At 40.1% G+C, this 20,885-nt stretch overlaps 1 protein-coding gene and 1 non-coding gene across 2 annotated transcripts in view; both read right to left on the bottom strand.

Annotated features, from left to right (window-relative positions):
* Positions 1–20,885, bottom strand: part of LGR5 (leucine rich repeat containing G protein-coupled receptor 5) — a 130,586-nt gene that overhangs the window by 78,591 nt on the left and 31,110 nt on the right. The gene's annotated exons all lie outside the window — the stretch shown is intronic.
* TRNAC-GCA (transfer RNA cysteine (anticodon GCA)) lies at positions 17,080–17,151 on the bottom strand. The gene has a single exon. It is a non-coding gene; the product is annotated as a tRNA-Cys (tRNA).

Raw genomic sequence — 20,885 nt, 5'->3', positions numbered from 1 at the left:
CATGGTCTTGGTTTTCTGAATGTAGCTTTAAGCCAGTTTTTTCGCTTTCCTCTTTCACCTTCATCAAGGGGCTCTTTAGTTCTTCTTCACTCTCTGCCATTAAAATGGTATCATCTGCATATCTGAGGTAAGATGCTGAAGGTACTCAATGTTAATTCCGCTACAAAGCTTGCTCTGGATCTAGCCTCTCAGCTCTATCTTTGTCAGGTCCCTGTTCTGGAGATAACTGTTCTGTTCTCCTATGTACCGTGTCTCCTTATTCTAGGTCATCTACACCAGGGTCAGAGAGGTCACCCTGAAAATCCATCCGATCATGTCACTCCATTCAGCCACTGCTAGCCAATGAGAAAGGCACCCCCTGGGATGATCTGGAGAAGTGTTTCCCCTCCAGGAGGGGAGGGTGGTAAATTAAAGAAAAGATCATTTTCCTCCTGCTCAAGCAGCCACAGAGTGGGCTGAGTGGTTTGGCAAAGAGAGCTTGGCTTGGAGTTCAGCCCACCTTGGACAGTCCCTGTGCTGGGCATGACCTGCACAACCACAGCCAGCTTAGACAGCCCTGTCTGAGAATTTGGACTGACTCCAGGCTTCTTAGAGGAGCCAGTGTCCCAACTTTCTTAGGCCTAAAGCACGTTTCTGCCTTGATCTCATGCTACTTTATGTAACATGTGTTCCAGTTACGCTAAAATTCTCTCTGTTCCTCTTTGCCTCTGTCTTTACACATGTGATTCTCTTCCTTTCAAATGCATTATCCTATTTCCAAATAACTACTCTTGTCTTAACAGATGCCTGTGTTTCAGACATAACCTCTTCTTTTTCCAGCTTAGTTGTTCTCTATTTCAACCTCTAGTCCTTTGATACTTCCAAGATCAAAGCCTTGTCTTAACCTAAGATCACACTTCGATCTCCTGGATCACTATCTCACCATCACTCTCAACTGTCTTTTGTTTCACACTCCTGGCAAAGCCCCAGCTCTGGGAGAACACCGTAATTCCCCTTCTCTGCTACTATCTCAGTGCGCTGAGTGCTACTACAAAAGGAAGGCTCACAAACGTGCAGATGAGTTACTATACATTCATGGGTTTTGTGGGCTCTCAACACTGCTGTACAGTCCTGATATTTGCTATGGCTCAATTTACTCCTGTGGGGAACCTTCCCCACTGGCCTCAAACCTCTTAATCAACAACCACTCCCATCATGGGCACTGTCCCTCTGACTTTGTGGAATTTACTGGGATTCTTTGGACCCAACATGAAATCAGCCAATTTTTGGTTCTCTTTTGCCCCCTGCTTATGATACCCACAGCTTTCTCTTGCTCATGGATGAGCACCCTCCACCCTCCACCCTCAGGATGCTACAGCACATTATTTCATGAACAGTTCCTTCTATTTCCTGCATTTTCAGCTTCTTTCTCTTCCCTTCCAATGTATAAACATAGTCAAGTTTTTTCTGTGACTAAAACAAACAAGCAAATCCAGATCTTTGGCTCTCCTTCTTCCTCTACCTGCTACCCAATATTGCTCATTCCTTTAGGGCTGTTTCTTGTCTCTAATTGTAGCCTCTGCCTCCTATTCCCTTTCTAGCTCACCACACTCAGGCTTCCACCCTTGCACTCCAGTGAAACTGCTCCCACCATAGAAACAACGCCCTCCAGGTTGTCAAATCTAACGAGCACGTGACCGCCTGGACCTCTCCCTTGCACCAGACTCTCTTTCTGGAAGCTCTGTGCTCTACAGCTTCCAAGGCATTGTTCTCGCAGGATTCTGTCCATACTTTCCCAGCTTGCTGCTTCATAGACTCGGTGGCACTGTCTTCTATTTTCCTCTTCAGTGGCAGGGTTCCCTGGAGCTCTACCCTGGGCCTAGTGCTCTGCAATCCTTACCCTTTCTTCTTGCTGACTGGTATTTACTCTCATCAGTCCTGAATATTCATTAGTAGGACTGATGCTGAAGCTGAAACTCCAATACTTTGGCCACCTGATGCTAAGAGCTGACTCATTGGAAAAGACCCTGATGCTGGGAAAGATTGAGGGCAGGAGGAGAAGGGGATGACAGAGGATGAGATGGCTGGATGGCATCACTGACTCAATGGACATGGGTTTGGGTGGACTCCAGGAGTTGGTGATAGACAGGGAGGCCTGGCGTGCTGCAGTTCATGGGGTTGCAAAGAGTTGGACACCTTGAGTGACTGAACTGAACTGAACTTACTCCAATGTGTTTAAGTATTACTTAGATGCCCATAACCCTTCAAAGCCATATTCTTCCTCTTCATCTCTCTTCTTCAGAATTATATATCTAATTTCCTTCTGGATATTCCATTTAGCAATGGAATGCACCATGTCTAAAATGGAAGTAACTATTTTCTATTCCGAACTCATTTTCCTCCTGTGGGGCCAGTTTCTAGTTAATACCATCACCATATTCCTGTCAAAAAGTCCAAATATTAGATACTATTCAAGCCTTGCCATTTGCTTAATCCTCTCTGCCTATTCCTTTTTCTCTTTTCCAACTCTGCCCTTAGTACCTCAGACCCAGTCATCTGAAACTGTCTCCTAACTCCATAGGAGCCTGCTTCTAGAAGATTCCTATTTCTTACCCTCCAAGTGACAACTAGAGTGAGCTTTCCAGGAATGCAGAATTAGCCACCCTTCTTAAAACTTTTCAATTTCCCTCTCACCTTCCAAATGATATCCACTTTTGTAGCACACCTACCCTTTGCCACTTGGGCATATTGATTATAATTTATCCTTCAAGACTCCAGTTGTGTAGATGTCATCTCCTCCAGGAGATCTACCTCAGCTCTGAGATCAGGGTAAGTGATCTGCTCTCTGTCATCCTATATCACCCTCACACATTTAATGACATCTTAGTGAAATGCTGTGATGTGTTGATCTTCTGCAGCTAGGCTGTATTCCTCACGATCAGCGGCCATTATTTTCATCACAGTGCTTCTAATGTCTAGCCCAGTCTTTCTATGTAGGAAGCACTCAGTGAATGTTGAATTGAACCCTCTTCTATTGCAGCTGTCCTATGAGTGGGCAGATGATCTTCCCCATCTATTAAAATCAAGTGTCTCATCCAAGGACTACAGATCTCCTAAGTGTGAGCTATGTAATCCTTCTGGTATAAAACACTTTTGGAAGCAAAACCTACTTTGTGTTGTGCCCATCTTCCGTGATGATTTTTGCTCATAATTAGGGCTGCGGTTTCCCTTTTCAGTTGGTCCTCTCTGTCTTCTGTCCTAGGGATTCCTCAGAGATGCTCACCCACTGAAGGCCCCCTTCTACTCTCACACTCAAGCACCTTTATGCTGATGTCTCTCTTCCCCTCCTCTTTCTCTCCTTCTGTTCTTCTGCCCGGCCCCTCCTCATATTTTTCCTCCTCCTTCCTCTTCCCCTCTTCTTCTTCCTTCAACTTTTCCTTTTCTCCTGAAAAATATCTTTCTTATCATTTCCATGGATTCGTTGTAGGATGCATGACTACAGCAGGTACCTAGTCCATCATCTTAAAATCCAGCCATACTGTCTCTATTTGAGACCTGATACATGAACCAGTGAACAGAGAGGTCATTCCTTGTAGTGTGACTATTAAACAAAGAAGAAAACTACAACACATGGTTCTTTAATCTCTGCCACACTTGAAGACAAATATTTTCTTCTTTAGCAGAACCACACAATTCCTATTTCTTCTAATGACAATCATACGAAATTTGTTTTGGGAGAGCCAATAACATTTACCTTTTTGCCAGACACCTTTGTGAACTAAGAATCCAGGCTGGAACCATTTTGGCATTTTTAAATTGATCACTTTTTAAATAGGTTTCTAGAGATAAGCCCTCCTATGAACTTCAAAGAGAAAGGTGCAGGCTTGAGTAGCATTTTATGATGGCATGAATAATGTTATGTCCAGATACTTTTCCATATTATTGTCTTTAACTTTAGAACAATGTATCTTTGAAAAATACTTTTTACTGAATTATAACATATATGAGGAAAGGAATAAATCCTAATTGTCCAGCCCACTGAATTTTCACAATGGAAACACACCCTTGTAAACTAGCTCAAATCAAGAACTAATACACTGCCACCACCTCAGAGGCTCACCTTTCCTTCCACCCACTACTCCCCTCAAAAGTAACCAATCTGCTAACTTCTAATACTTTATATTAGTTTTCTTGATTTTATGTTTCTATGAATGGAATTACAGAGTGCATAGTATTTTTTTAAAGACTTTATGTTTTACAGCATCTTTAGGCTCACAGCAAAATTGAAGGTATAGAGATCCCCTATATCTGTCCCTTCTGCCGACAGATGCATAGCCTCCCCCATCATCAACATCCCCCAGCAAAGTGGTAAATTTGTTACAGCTGACGGACCTATGCTACGCCATAGTCACCTGGTCTGCAGCTGACGTTAGGGCTCATTCTTGGTGCTTTACAGTCTATGGGTTTGACACGCAGCCACCATTATAATATCATGCGGAGGGTTTTCACTGCCCTAAAAATCCTGTGTGCTCTGTCTAGTCATCCCCCATCCCCCAACAACTACAGATCTTCTTACTGTCTTCATAAGGTTTGCATTTTCCAGAATGTCAGAGTTAGAATCACAGGTATGTAGCCTTTTCAGATTGACTTCTTTTCACTAAGTATTACAGAACATGGCTTTTTGAGTTTTTTTCTCTAGTGTCTTTTACTCACTTATGAAATTTATTCATGTGTTGCATGTAGCAATAGTAAATTCCTTCTCAGTGCAATATAGTGTCTCATTTTATGGTTATACTACGGTTCATCTACTGGACTATTGACAAACACTTGGTTTTTCCAGTGGTCATGTATGGATGTGAGAGTTGGACTCTGAAGAAAGCTGAACGCCAAAGAACTGATGCTTTAAACTGTGGTGCTGGAGAAGACTCTTGCGAGTCCCTTGGACTGCAAGGAGATCCAATCAGTCCATCATAAAGGAGATCAGTCCTGGATGTTCATTGGAAGGACTGATGCTAAAGCTGAAACTCCAGTACTTTGGCCACCTCATGTGAAGAGTTGACTCATTGGAAAAGACCCTGATGCTGAAAGGAATTGGGGGCAGGAGGAGCAGGGGATGACAGAGGATGAAATGGCTGGATGGCATCACCAACTCGATGCACATGAGTTTGAGTGAACTCTGGGAGTTGGTGATGGACAGGGAGGCCTGGCGTGCTGTGATTCATGGGGTCGTAAAGAGTCAGACATGACTGAGTGACTGAACTGAACTGAACTGAACTGGGCTCTTTTTAGCCTGTGGCTATTATGAATGATGTTGCTATAAAAATTCTTGAATATGCCTTTAGTTGAACAGATATGCAAGTGCATATCTGTTCAGTATATATCTAGGAGTGGAATATCTGGGTCTTGGTATGTATGTATGTTCAGCTTTAATAAACCCTGCCAAATTGTTTCCTAAACTGACTATCTTGATTCATACTCCTCCAGTAGTGTATGAGAATTCCAGTTGTTTCATATCCAATTGTTTCCATTTGTTATTGCCAAAATTGGTATTATTTTGCTTTAAATCTAAGTCATTTGGGCTAAATGTATATATGATGGTATTTCATTGTGGTTTTAATTATCATTTCCTTCATGTTTAAGAGAGTTGAGTATCTTTTCCTGTGACTCCTGACCATCAAGATACTCTTTTTCTGTGAGGTACCAGAAAAATATCTTTTTTGATGACATTCAAAGTAAAATTAAAACTCAGTTGTTGTAACAAGTGAGACTATGCATTGATGTGTAAGGAAAAAAGCTAATCATTTCCTTACTCCTCTTCTAATAGTATCATTCTTCTGAGGCCTCAAAGTCATTCTCTGAGATAGTTGATGGTGTAATACTTAGGAGCATCTATTTTGGAGCTATTCTGCCTTAGTCCTGGCTTTGCTGTTTTTGAACTTAGTAACCCAGAGCAAGTTATCTAATATCTCTGTGCCTCAGTTATCTAATCTGTGAAATAATCTGGACCTAATAAAAGTATCTGCTTTATGGAATTTCTGTGAGAAATCATTGAGCTAATATGTGTAAAGTACTTAGAACAATATCTGACATGTTACAAGTACTATATATTTGCTATCATTATTATTATCACATAGAATCCCTTTTATGGTTTTACAAATGAAAACTCTTACCTGTCCAGATGTATTAAGAGTTGGGAAATGTTAGCCTATTGGTATTTATGATTATCTTGAAAGAAATCTCTTTAAAGTTACTGTTTAGAGATAGTAAGCTTATGTTCTAGTGGTCCCTTTGCTTTATTAGCATTAATTCTTAATAGAAGCTTTGAAAAGATGGAGCCTCAGAGCTCTGTCAATAATAAGAGAAGAGATACAGTTTTTTGGGTGGATCACTTACTTAAAAACCTCATGAACTCAGAACATGCCTCCAAATAGAGAACTAAACAAACACAGAACAAAATAAAAACAAATGAACAAAGAAAAAATTACCAACAGCAAATAAAATCTTTTTAACAATCAGAATCAGAAGCCCACAAAGCCAGTGAATGTTTATATACTTTTCTCAAAGGGAAAGGTCCCAGTCAGAAAGAAAATATTCTTTATTTGGACAATCTTGGTCTTTGTTTGTTGGTTTGGTTTGGTTTTGAAATTCACAGTAGCAAATTACCTGGGGGAAGAAGACTCTGTGAGGCTGGCCATGATATGGAAAAGCAGATTTAAGAGCTAAAATTACATCATCATCATCAATCACATTGATCTTTGTTCATTTAATGTAATAGTTCTAGATATTCCAAAAGCTTTCAACCAATTTGGAACCAAATTTTCCCTTTAAGTTAGTGAAGAGCTTTCTATGTTCTAAAGGATGGTACAAAATCAACAGAAAAGTTTAAGAATCGAGGAATACACTAAAGTTCTATCTCTTCTACTTCTCTCTATTCTCTGTGAACAATTCTAGCCTTGAACTTGCACCTGCACTACAGATGTTTGTTTCTAACAGGTTTATATTTGAACTTCTCCATGTGGTTAATTGGTCAGTCACCTAAAACAACGTATTGACTCCTTGTTTTCTCTCTTTTTCCCAAACTAGCTTTTCCCATTGTATTTTCTTATCTTTGGCTTTCCTAAGCTAACACTGGCACTAAGTGGCAGAGCTGGGGTCTGAACCTGGTCCACCTGACTTCAGAGCGTGTGCGATCAGCCCTGTGCAGCTACACCGGGCACTAGAATCCAAGTTCCAGCTTCTGTTCTTGGCTGTCCCAGCTTGAGTCTCTGTGGTTCAGTCCTGACCCCCTGGATTAGGTTTGTGTGCTCTGTAGGGGCTTCCCAGGTCGCAGAGGGGTAAAAGATCTGCCTGCCAATGCAAGACATGCAGGAGACTCGGGTTCAATCCTGAGTCAGGAAGGTCCCCGGAGGAGGAAATGGCAACCCACTGCAGTATTTTTGCCTGGAAAATTCCACGGACAGAGTAGGCTGGCAGGCTACAAGTCCTTGGGTTGCAGAGTCCCTCTAAACCCTTCACACAGTCTATATTCCAGTCACACCAGGTTGCCTTTTATTCTCCCAAGATGTCCTGAAGTTTTGCCCTCTAGATTGACACAAGATATATCTCCAGTGAACTTTCTGGTCAAGGGAAGGGATTTGGAGGAAACTTGTCCTGTGATTTCTTATGCCCAGGCTTTGCAGTAGTCATGAAGACCAAAGAACGTGCAAGTCAAGTGCTGGGCACAGGCCCTGTGCAGAGGAAGCTGCCATCACCCCTCCTAGCCACGCCAGCCCAGCAGTATCCTCCCCATCTTTCGTTCCTAAGTGTTCCTCCTCTTCCTGCTTCTACTCCCAGCCCCGCTATAGACGCTCCACACGGTGGCAAAATGGAACTTTTCAAACCAGAAATAGAGAATTCCCTGGGACAGCCTGAAGTTCCCCAGCACATTCCAGTTTGCTTGTAGGTTAAATCCAAACCCCTTAGCCTGGCTGAAAGGCCCCGGGTGGCCTGGCCCCTGCCTCCCCTTCCTGACTCACCTCATTCATGCACTTAGCTTATGCCTGTCATGGGGCGGCTCCCCCTAGACCCCAAGCACTCTCCCTCCACAGATCTCTTCCATGTGTTCAGGCCCGTGACACTCAACTACACCTCACCCTCCCTTCCAAAGGTTGCTCCTCTTCATTTTGAAGCATCACTTCAGATAAGCCTTCTTCCGATCTAGAATAGGTCCTTTCCTGTTTCTGCTTGTTCTTTTCCCACCTCCTTCTACTCCCCTCCCTCCAGAACCACGGGCGCCACTGGCCACCTCCCACCACAATTCTTTTCACTGAAGAATAGTTGGTGGTCATGTCTTCATTTATTTTCCTGTCCTCCTTTCCTGAATGCCATGGGGGCAGAGGGCTGCTAAATCTCCAGCTTTTTGCATTTCTTTTCCATGGGGATGGTCTTGATCCCTGTCTCCTGTACAATGTCACGAACCTCCGTCCATAGTTCATCAGGCACTCTGTCGATCAGATCTAGTCCCTTAAATCTATTTCCCACTTCCACTGTATAATGGTAAGGGATTTGATTTAGGTCATACCTGATGGTCTAATGGTTTCCCCTACTTTCTTCAATTGACTGAATTTGGCATACATTCTACTAGTTTGCTATTGAATAGTATGTGAGCCTGCATAGACACATCCCCTTCTCTCTAAATTGAAGGCTTTCTCCCATTAAATGAAACAATCTTTACTGTTCTTACCTCAGCTATATGGAGAACGAGAATGCAATGTTTATAAAATGTATTCTGAGATCCTTTGAAGTGCCTACCATATACTTAATCAACTCCTGTCATTTTTGCAATGCTTTAAAGCATTTAAAACTCATGACAAAGTAGTACAAACAGAAATGTAACTCTCCAAAAAGCCAGAATGCTGCAAGGTTTGAATTGAATTAAATTACCCAAGAGTTTGATTTAAACATTCCTTTTCTTTAAACCAAAATAATCCTGTACACTGGCTTGCATTTGAAAGATGAGAGACAAAAATTTCCCCATGTGACAGTGGCACTTTTCAGTTATGCTTTGGGAATAATTTCCTAGTCTTCATTTCAATCCGAGGCTGATACACCAACTCTAAAGAGAAACTATTCAATTTCAGATAAACTCTTTCCATTCAGTTTAAGCAAGATTCCAGTAGAGGGAGCAAAGTCAACAATTAGAGAAGAGAGACTTAAAACTCAGATATTCATTCAACAGGGAAAAGACCAAGGACTGAATTAACCTGAGAAATACGTAAGACCTAATTTTACCTACCAATAACTTGGCTTATCCATTTACTTTCTAAAGTATTGCTGTCATAAAAGCAATTGTCTGCCTTTCCTTAACAGCTGCTACAGAACATTCGTTGATATGCTTCCAAGCTTCTCAAGAGCCAATAAGTCACTGATGAACTTTTAAAAACAACCAAAGTTGTAATCATTCATTGTTATTGGTTAATAAGTTGCAAAGCTTGAGAAAATGTAAAAATAAGTGTAACAGAGTCTTTTAGATCAAGCCTGACTACATATACAATCAGAAATTCCAAATGTTAGTGTAAGCCGTATCAAATGTGCAATTATGAACTGAAAAAATGGAAGAGAAAAGAATGGGGAAATCCTACAAAGGTAAAATCCATGCTTGAGTCTTTACATCTTGTGAAGGGAACTGAGCCAGATACGGGAACACAAGGAGCGCGTACTGGTGATGAAGCCGGAAGAGCAGCGCGGGTGAGAAAGCGGACCAACTGCGAGGGAGCGCGTTCACAAACCTGACTGCAAGCGGGAGGGAAGTAGATGCTGATGCTCGTGGAGACTTGTCGTCAGCTGTCACACTGCCAGTGTCGGCTGCCCTGGAGTTGGGGCATCCACAGCCTACGTGCCTGTGCATGGCAGGCTTACTTACAGGTCCCTGGCAGTTCATCGTCATGACAGGAGGCCGTTATTAAAAATAAGAATCCCCAGCACCACTTGTGGAATCAATGATCAGTAACACAAGAAGGATTTTATGAATTAATACAATAGTGTGTAGTTTTAAATGTGTGCTCACGAATATGAACTTTTTATTCTTTTACTTTAAATTATAATTACATTTAAATATTATTTTAAATCAAAATGATTACATACACATATATGTTTATGCCTGTATACATATATACACACACACACATATAAAACAACTACAAGCCTTATAAAGAAAAAACCAAATACAAACACAAAACCTAAGCCCGCAGGCCCCTATTGCCCTTTCTGTTCCTGAGTCCCACTTCTCAGAAGCAACCATTTGCACCTCAGAGTCTCAAGTCTCTCAAGATCACTCTCTTTAAAGTGCAGTTTTCCAGTCTTCTGCCAGAGTTACTCCTTGAGGCAGGAGTTTGCATGGTGATGTTGCAGTTGTCTGACTGTCTAAGCTAAGACGCTGAACAGCTCATTATTAAAAATTTCAGTGAATCTCCCTATTTTCAATAACTTTTGACCTTAAAAGGAACCCTCTTCCAGGGATTTGCCTGCTGGTCCAGTGGTTAAAAACCCACCTGGCCCATGCAGGGGACACAGGCTCACTTCCTCGCCCAGGAAGGCGGCCTGCTGCGGAGCGAATAAGGGCGAGCTGCACCTGCCGAGTCCACACGCTGCAACTGCGGAAGCCGCGTGTCTGAGCCCGGGCTCTGCAACCAGAGAAGCGGCACTTTGAAGAGCCCCTGAACCACAAGCCGGCAACAGCTCTGGCTCACAGCAACAAAGAGCCAGCGCAGCCAAAAACACACACAAAACAAGAACCTTTTCTAGGAGTTTACACAAGAATTGACTTGCTTCTTGACTTAGTCCATGCCATTTCTCTGCTTATTCACTTCACACATTTGTTAACACATCCTTCCCATTATGATTTTCTCTCCTGTTCTCTTTATTTTTGTAGGTTTATGCTTTTTAAATTACTTTTCTGCCACTTGAAATAAACATGGATTTAATCTGCTTTGTTTTTGATTTTTTTTTTCCCTTAAGCTGAAGCCACATACCAATTATTCAAATATCACTTTTTTCAGGTATAATATTTCACTCTTAGAATCCATAACAGCCTGATTTTAAAAATAGTCATGATATATTCTTTTCATGACGTTTCTCCTAGTCATACGGAGGAACTTTGGTCCCCTAATTTTCTTTACGGATTTTCTTCCCAAATCATTCTAGAAGTTCCAGCCTTGGCTGGGATGACTCATCTGCATGCCAGGAACTAGTTCTTTTGACCATAGTGTGGTATCTACTGTTTACCCCTTCTTCTGCCCTGGCTTGCCATGGTGATATGTGAAAATGCTATCAATGATCACTCAACTGTGCCCCAGATGCTCCAAGTATTTTCCACTTGAGACTAAGAAGTATCTAGGGCTCTGTTGGTATCACTGGCCCATGCCACCACCATTGGCAGTGCCACTGCTCTTGACCCAAACTTTTGCAGGTGGGCACAATTCCTTTTACGTTCATCCGTCGAGGGTCTTGGTTCCTCCCTGTGAATAAGCTCTTCCTCAGTTATGCCTGAATCCCAGAGTAGAGACAACTTGGGTGCAAGTTAAGTAACTTACCCAGAGCGATCTTACTTACAAGTCTGTATGCCTCCAAAACACAAGCCTTTTATTTCTACGTGTCCATAAAGCTGTCAACACATTTTCAGTTAGTTGGGAGGGCTTCTTGAGGAAGATGAGATTTCAGTAGCTTTTTTTTAGTGTCAAAAGAAAGATAGTAAGGTAAGGTGGGCATTCAGAGGGAATGGCTGGAGTTCCAACAGGTGGGTTTGTGTATCTCCATTGTGTAGGATCTGATTTGGGTGGCTGGACAGTGTTCTATTTTTCTCTCATTAATAAGTGAGCCCCATCTGACCATCTACTCAAAGAGAACAACCTTCCTACACAGAGAAATGTTATGTTTTAATTGTTGACATATTGGTGATTTTTCTATCCTATTAGCTCTTCCAAGCTAACTCTCAAGGTCCCAACGTAGGAGTAAAATGACCAAGGAGGAGGTGAGATATACAGAATAAAAGCTTTTGTTTTAAAGTAAAATTAAAATGTTAAAAGCTTCATAGGCCTATGAATCTAACATAAACCTCCCCATAAAATCTCTCCCAGACCTTAGCTGGTTGGGAATTTATCTCTTCTTTCACCAAACTCTCTAAGAACTTTCTTGTTACTTATATTAAACAGTTGCTGCTGCTGCTGCTGCTAAGTCGCTTCAGTTGTGTCTGACTCTGTGCGACCCCATAGAGGGCAGCCCACCAGGCTCCCCTGGCCCTGGGATTCTCCAGGCAAGAACACTGGAGTGGGTAGCCATTTCCTTCTCCAATGTATGAAAGTGAAAAGTGAAAGTGAAGTCGTTCAGTCATGTCTGACTCTTAGCGACCCCATGGACTGTAGCCCACTAGGCTCCTCCATCCATGGGATTTTCCAGGCCAATGACATTAAACAGTTAATCATGTTTTTATTATCACAGTTCTCAGAGGCATCCAATGTTTAAACTGAGTCTTAGAGAGATGTGTTGGCTGAGATGAAGGGAGGGGTGAAGAACTTTCTAGGCGAGGACAGCATGCACAAAAGCATCTGGGCATAAGAGAACAGGCTGCTCTCCAGAAACTACAAATAGGCTGGCATAGTTGAGTGGAGTGCTTGCAATGCAACATGACCCAACATAAGACCTATAAAGCTTCAAGGGCCAGGACCAGATCAAGCTGGCCTCATATGTCATGTTGAGAGGCTCAGAGTATCCTGGAGACTCTGAGAGCCACTGCAGGATTTTAAGCAGAGAAATGACATCATCTTTGGATTTAGTAATTCTCTTGGGTGGTATTTCTTTTTCCTTTATTTAAAGACTTTTAAAGGCAGTGATATTTTGTTTTTGGAGATCGTGTAGTATATTTTAGTTTATTTTCACTATTTTTTGATAGCACACATTACTGTGTTATTTTTTGGTGTATATTCCATATTAATTTCAAATTAGACACACTGACAAGCTTCATTAGAACAATTCTTCACACGTTCTTGCTTTTGTGGCCAAGCAATCTTCCTAGATGCATTTTTTAAAAAGCTTTACATGTCTCCTAGCTTTAGACAGGCTGTAAGAATCTTCCTGAACTTATGTGCAATTCCAATTAGTCATAGATTAAAACATTAATGTGGACAGATTAAAGCAGAAGCCCTCATGCTTTATTTCCTAATATCATTTGTCTTTGCTTTGAAAATCACACCAATGGAATCTTCTGCATCTGTACACCCCAAATGCAATTTAATCTCCCTTGGCCAACATTAAAGCTTTAAAGTAACTCTATGCTATGATGTATTTTCCTCCTTTTCCAAAGTCAAGCCTTATATAATCCACTTTTTATCAGCCTCATTCTTTAGGTGCCCAGTTGCCACATTGTTTCTAGTTTTAACATCATCTAAAAGGAAACCTGAAAGTTTAAAGTTAAGCAAATTGATTTTTCCACACACTGTCATGCGGAACTGAACATAGGCAAGACATAATCTAGACTGCATTAACCTATGTTGCTTTGTAGTATTTTTATTAATCCACTGTTTCAAAAGATCTTGGAAGTAAACCACTCATTTACAATCCTTAAATGAAAAATGAGCAATTTCTCTCCAGTTTGGATCCATTTTAGAATACATATTCTATTTAGATATGGGTTTCCCACATAAATTGAATATCATCCTTTACATTGCCTAACTTCTAAAATGTTGAAATTTCAGATATAAATCTTAAATTTATAAAAATTCTATAAAGCATTCTTAAGAATTAAATTTTTTCTTGATATTTATGGTTGCTATCATAACAGCAGTCCTTGGGCTGGAATATCTTTTGACTACTGAGTGATGTTGGTAGGATTCCTTCTCTGTACACCAAATGATAGAAGATAGATTTGCTTTATTTGCAGGATCTAATAGTTTTTTTAAAGTGTGTGTGGGGGGGTGGGGGTTGCATTTTAAAGTCTTCATTGAATTTGTTACAATATTGTTTCTGTTTTCTGTTTTTGCTTTTTAGCCCTGAGGCATGTGGGAATTTGGCTCACCAACCAGGGTCTGAACCTGCATTGGAAGGAAAAGTCTTACGCAGTGGTCTGCCAGGGAAGTCCCTGGGGGTCTAATTTGGGAGTATACTTGCTGATATTGATTGGACTATCAGTTGATAAATCTTGCAGTTACCATTGAAAAACAAAAGACGTCTTGGTGTTTAGCTTTTATGTAATTGCCATTTATATTTAACATGCATTCAGAAGCTAAATAATCGAGCTTATCAAGTTTCTACGTAAAAACAACAAATAAGATATGAAAGAGAGTCAAAGGCTCCTTTTTAAAAGAGGCTTTAGTGCATGGGATTTGTACAGTAATATTTGACACTCAAGAGTCACATTAGATTTCTTAGCTCTGTTATAAGTGGCTGAAGTGGGGCCTTATTCATCAGGTTGGTATGACACTGACTCTTGGAGATGAACACAAAGTGCATCACTTCAGGGTCTGAAGTTACATGACTATTTTATAATTACTTTGTTTCACACAATAACAACAGTAATTTTAAAAACTGAGTAATTATACTTTGAAAGTCGAGGGTGACTTCCATTATCATCCCTGATTTACTCTTCTTTTTAAATCAAATCTTAAAAACAGTTTAAAATGAATTTTAAATGTTTCTCAAAATAAAAAACAGTGTAAATTAGAGGAAAACTTGCTGACTTTTCAGTCTCTTTCTAAAAACTCAGCTTGTCACATTAATTCATTCAAAGTTCATTCATATATCAATCAACAAATTGATAATGAACATTTTAAAAAGTATTGAATAAATGTTTATTTATAAATACTTTAGTATAATTTCTCCCTAAGTCATAATTCATTCACTCATACATTCATTTATTGACTCAACCAACATTTATTGAGAACCTTTTATATACCAGGACCATGAAAAGTGTGGGAATGTATTAAGACATCAGTTCAGTTCAGTTCAGTTCAGTTCAGTAGCTCAGTCGTGTCCGACTCTTTGCGACCCCATGAATCACAGCACGCCAGGCCTCCCTGTCCATCACCAGCTCCAGGAGTTCACTCATACTCATGTCCATCGAGTCAGTGATGCCATCCAGCTATCTCATCCTCTGTCGTCCCCTTCTTCTCCTGCCCCCAATCCCTCCAAGCATCAGAGTCTTTTCCAATGAGTCAACTCTTCGCATGAGGTGGCCAAAGTACTGGAGTTTTAGCTTTAGCATCAGTCCTTCCAAAGAAATCCCAGGGCTGATCTCCTTCAGAATGGACTGGTTGGATCTCCTTGCAGACCAAGGGACTTTCAAGAGTCTTCTCCAACACCACAGTTCAAAAACATCAATTCTTCAGTGCTCAGGTTTCTTCACAGTCCAACTCTCACATCCATACATGACCACAGGAAAAACCATAGCCTTGACTAGACGGACCTTAGTCAGCAAAGTAATGTCTCTGCTTTTGAATATGCTATCTAGGTTGCTCATAACTTTTCTTCCAAGGAGTAAGCGTCTTTTAATTTCATGCCTGCAGTCACCATCTGCAGTGATTTTGGAGCCCAAAAAAATAAAGTCTGACACTGTTTCTACTGTTTCCCCATCTATTTCCCATGAAGTGATGGGACCAGATGCCATGATCTTCGTTTTCTGAATGTTGAGGTTTAAGCCAACTTTTTCACTCTCCTCTTTCACTTTTATCAAGAGGCCTTTTAGTTCCTCTTCACTTTCTGCCATAAGGGTGGTGTCATCTGCATATCTGAGGTTATTGATATTTCTCCCAGCAATCTTGATTCCAGCTTGTGCTTCTTCCAGCTCAGAGTTTCTCATGATGTACTCTGCATATAAGTTAAATAAGCAGGGTGACAATATACAGCCTTGACGTACTCCTTTTCCTATTTGGAACCAGTGTGTTGTTCCATGTCCAATTCTAACTGTTGCTTCCTGACCAGCATATAGGTTTCTCAAGAGGCAGGTCAGGTGGTCTGGTATTCCCATCTCTTTCAGAATTTTCCACAGTTTATTGTGATCCACACAGTCAAAGGCTTTGGCATAGTCAAAACACTGACATAGACACTGTTAAAATCTTTCTGCCTAGATTGTTAATCTCTTTGAAAGCAGAGATTTAGTGAGAAAACGAAAATGTGATTATGTTCAGGTATGAATTATTTATTATATAGTATATTTCATCTGAAGTCTCGACCAATGGATTCACTGAATACTGAACAAGAGAGGGAATTTGACCTGAAGTCATACAGTTTGCACCCAGATGTTCCAACTGAATTCTGCTATCCACTTAGGATTAGTTTTGCATCATCCTTTTTGATCATAGGATGTGCTTCATACACATGCATGCTGCGGTATGCATATGCCATGTGTAACACATTTTTTGCTACTGACTACGATGATTGAAATCAGATGCTATAAGCACTGGTTTAGCCAGTATTCTTAATAATGTCATAATGCCGGTGTTGAGAGACAAGCGTCTCGCCTGTGTGGTACAGACCCCCCAGGCCTACCTTTCTCAGGTTATATTTGTTTAGCAGCATTCTTGAGACAAAAGCTCTGCCTATTTCCATTTCAAAAGAATATTTCATATTGTAAAATCTCAGACAAGACAGGAAGGCTTGTTGTGGCAGTTTGATGTGGGAGATGTGTTTAAAAAAGGAGAGCATTGTGGAACCTGTCATATCCATTCAGGCAGTTCTGTCTGTAGACAATTACCCTACTTGTGATGTATATATATGTGGGCACACTTGTACATGGGAGAGCCTGGTGACCTGGGGGTCAGATGCCTTCCATTCTGCTCCTTACAAGCAAGTTACCCTCAGCCATAAAAAAGAATGAAATAATGTCACTGCAGCAATATGGAAGCACAGAGATGGTCATACTGAGTGAAGTAAGTCAGACAGAGAAAGATAAATATCATACAGAATCACTTATATATGGAATCTAAAAAAGGGGTACAAATGAACTTGTCTACAAAACGGAAATAGACTTGTAGCTGTAGAAAACAAAGGCTGTAGCCCACCAGGCTCCTCTGTCCATGGGATTTTCCAGGCAAGAGTACTGGAGTGGGTTGCCATTCCCTTCTCCAGGGGATCTTCCCAACCCAGGGATCGAACCTAGGTCTCCCGCATTGCAGGCAGACGCTCTACCATCTGAGCCACCAGGGAAGTAATCCACAGTATAGCGGTTATCAAATGGCAACTTCCTAATCACTCAGAAAAAATCTAAATAAAAATAATTCAGTGAAATGCCAGCAGCAAAGACGTTTTGTTGGTTTTCATCTATGAACTCTTGAAAGGCAGTAATTGCACCTGTCTGGGCTCCTACCCATGGCACAATGTCTAGCACACTGTTAGAACTCAATAGAATGAGATAATTTTTTATCCAGCACTGCACCTGGGAAGACTGGCCGGCTGCCACCAACTAGATGGCCGGTGTACTCGAGTGATGCCTGTGCCTTTATGTAGAAGTAGGAAGTCATGAATTACAGCACCTAGACAGACTGCTATGAGGATTATCAGTTGAATAGAACCGTTTTTTTGTTTGTATTTTTTAATGAAGACAAAATATACTGGTATAATCCTTTATGAATCAAGGGGGACAGAATTGAAGGAGCAAAGAGGATTATAAATTTATGTTACTTCTGTATCATCAACTCTGAAAGGGCTTAACATTCCTTCATTTCATTCTAGCAATGTTTTTCTTTTATTAAATGGAGTTTTTAAAATTGCAGGTGTTCTTACTAAGCTTGCAGTAATTCTTCTTGCTGCTAAAATCTTAGGTGGTGTGGAATTGAGGGTATCATGCAGAGAAAAATCATGTTGTGTTGACACCTTTAAACAGGAAGACAATGAAGAAATGGAAAGCAAATGTAGCAGATTAAGCTTTTAAATCATTTGTTTGGTTTGGGGGATAAAAATGAAGTAATACAAAGGATGTTCTGCATCTATGCTTTTTCATGATGATACTATTTTTGCATTTGGGTTACCTGCCAAAAAAAAAAAAAGAGAAGTAGATTCTACATGTGATTAACAGTTTCCTCTGTCTGCCCTGGCCTTTTATGGGTTGTATCTAAGGAAGATCTAGGAAATTATAAAGAATTGAAAAGTTAAAAGGCTTTCTTGGTTATCTAAGGTCTGGTTGTCATTTTCAGATTTTCCAAATTTAAGCTGTAACTAAGGTTCTTTGGGGAGCTATTATTTAGTGAAGCTGGCAATATTTCCTCCTTGGAAATACAGAGAATACAACTAATTTTAACACTGCAGTGAATCTTGAGTGATAATGAGGGTTACCAAAATAGTTATTTGAGGCAGGGTCTGAATACTTGGAGGATGAGGAAAGCAGAAAGAAAAATAATGTAGATCAGATTTTTTTTTTTTAGCAAAAATAGTCACCATTTATGATGTGCCAGACTGCCCCTATGTTATCTTATTTACTCCTGATATTAAACCAGGGAGCTTTGCTGTTTCTGTTCCATAAGTAAATGAATAAAAATAGTTAAATAATTTTCTGAAGTCACAAGCCTAATAAATAGTGGAGAGAGAAACTGAAAATAGGTCTGTCTGATTCCAAAGCCTATGCCTTCCCCAGGACTTCAAGAAGATTTTTCAGATATGAATTTTGTCTTAATGATATCAGCTGTGATGACAATCTTCAGTTGCTTTCAGAAGGCTGAAGTTTTAGTTAACAAAAAAATTACTGTAAAAGGTGGTAAAGGTAACTATATTTGAGAGAGGATAGTTCAAGATTTCACTGGTGTGGCAATGCCTTTTGGAATGAATTTGCTTAAAGAAGTGGTGGCACAATAAATACCAGGGGACTCAGTACACAAGATACTGTACATTTCCCATTTGCCATCAGTTTCAACATCTGCATCAGGAATGGCTGGTTGTCATCTCAATTGTGGCTCTGATTATCATGATATTTCCTGGGGTAATCAAAGTGGTTGTGTTTGTTTGACAGTTAATGGTGCTGTTTCTTAAGTAGAGTGTTATCTGCAAGTGAGGTCAGTATAATAAGTAACATCAAAAAATATTTGGAATGATGATAGAAATCAAAGCTGATATTTTCCACTGGACCTGAAAAAATAGAATAATTGACACCAGTTTGGCAGGTTACGTGAAAATGATGTGCACATAAATTTTTGTTGCCATACTTCTGAATACTTGTGCCTATAAACTATTCTGTTCATGTCATTTTCATGACAATACCGTAAGTTCTAGAGATCAACCTCAAGTGAAATCCCTAATTAGGTGTACTTTGCATGCTAAGTTGCTTCAGTTGTATCTGACTCTTTGCAACCCTATGGACTCTAGCCTGCCAGGCTCCTCTGTCCATGAGATTTCCTGGGCAAGAATACAGGAGCGGGTTGCCATCACTCCTCTAGGGGATCTTCCCCAACCAGGGATTGAACCTGCATCTCTTTCATCTTCTGCATTGGCAGAAGGGTTCTTTAACACTTGCACCACCTGGGAAGCCCCAGGTGTACTTTAACCTCATAAAAATCCAATGAAGTATTTTGTTCAAACGTGTATAGCACCACTGCATCCAACGATCTCACAGAGCCTTATCTGAATTCTTATTAATTCTCACTGTATTTCTTTAAAATTGAGATAAATACTTTTTAAAATATTATATAAACCAAGGAACATTATGTAATAGTAATGTGTGATAAGCAGATTATTTTTCACCAGGTGTTATTCATTTTTAAAAATGATAATCAAATATTGTTCATGCTTTAGCCTTCATTTATTTTGTTTCTATGTTTGCTCGCCAGAAGCTGTGCTGTAAATGATGAACTGATAAGTGAGGCAGTACCCAAGACAGGTACACACAATTTGAGCAAGACCACCGGTGCACATGGAAGAAGAATTGTCTGTTTTAAATAGTAACAGTTGTAAAGTTGTCAATCTAAGGCTTTTATTTGAACTGATTGCGCTAGATAAAAAATAACAAGCTGTGACAAACAGAAAGGCATGATTTTAGTATTCACTAAAGAATGTCTCTACTCAAAGCTTTGTGGCAAAAAGTGTCTTGTTTGGGGCACAATTGCAGAGTTGAAATAACAGTGCATGAATACCCTGGAGAAATGACTATGTACCCAAGGTGAATGCTGAAGCCTCCTGTCTTGAATGAGCCTTTTAATCAAGGCATTATGTAGGCTCTGAAAAAGTTTTCAGTGCTCCTACCTAAAGATTAATGGGAAAAACTGAAACTGAGTTGGCCTATTTGCAGAAACAATTTTAAAGATTTACTGATGGTTGACAAATGCCTTTTAAGCCTTCAAAGTCAGCCATATGCTTTCGGAAAGGATTTAAAGGAAATCCTCCCATTATAGGAGGATCTCTTTGGTAGGCTCTGGTTTTTAGGTGTGTGGATGTGTTGAGTTTTCTCTTTCCTGCCTTTTTTCCCCTACATCTTTGCTGAATTGCTACAACATATGGCCCAGAAAAAGAAGACAGTAAGCCTTCTGCTAACATATTCCTGTGTCAGTAAGTACCTATATTTCTTTTGTCAGTGAGAATTAGACAAACTTTACTAGGGAATTGTGCACATAGCGTATCTTTCTCAGTTACCTTTTTATTAATATAGGGCTGTGCATAGCACCCTAGTAGTGAAAGTTTAATGCAACATTGTCCGTGTACACAATTAAAGGTTTTGAAAGATGTTTAGATATTGTTTTTGTATTTATGTTAATGCATAGATTGTTTTAGACTTCTGAAATGTCACAGACACATACATGTTATCAATCAGACTTTCATGAATAGGCTTATCATTGTTTTTCCATATTCATTCTTCTATGCATCTTGCCATTGTATTCAGCCTGAAGAGTTACACATTTCCAAAAAGATTATATGCAAAATGTTTCCCTAACAGGGTAAAAATTTGCATACAGTTTAAA

This window comes from Budorcas taxicolor, chromosome 5 (genome assembly GCF_023091745.1).
Source record: "Budorcas taxicolor isolate Tak-1 chromosome 5, Takin1.1, whole genome shotgun sequence".
Classification (NCBI taxonomy): domain Eukaryota; kingdom Metazoa; phylum Chordata; class Mammalia; order Artiodactyla; family Bovidae; genus Budorcas; species Budorcas taxicolor.
Note: the sequence above shows the minus strand (reverse complement) of the source record. Positions and strands in the feature narration are given on the sequence as shown.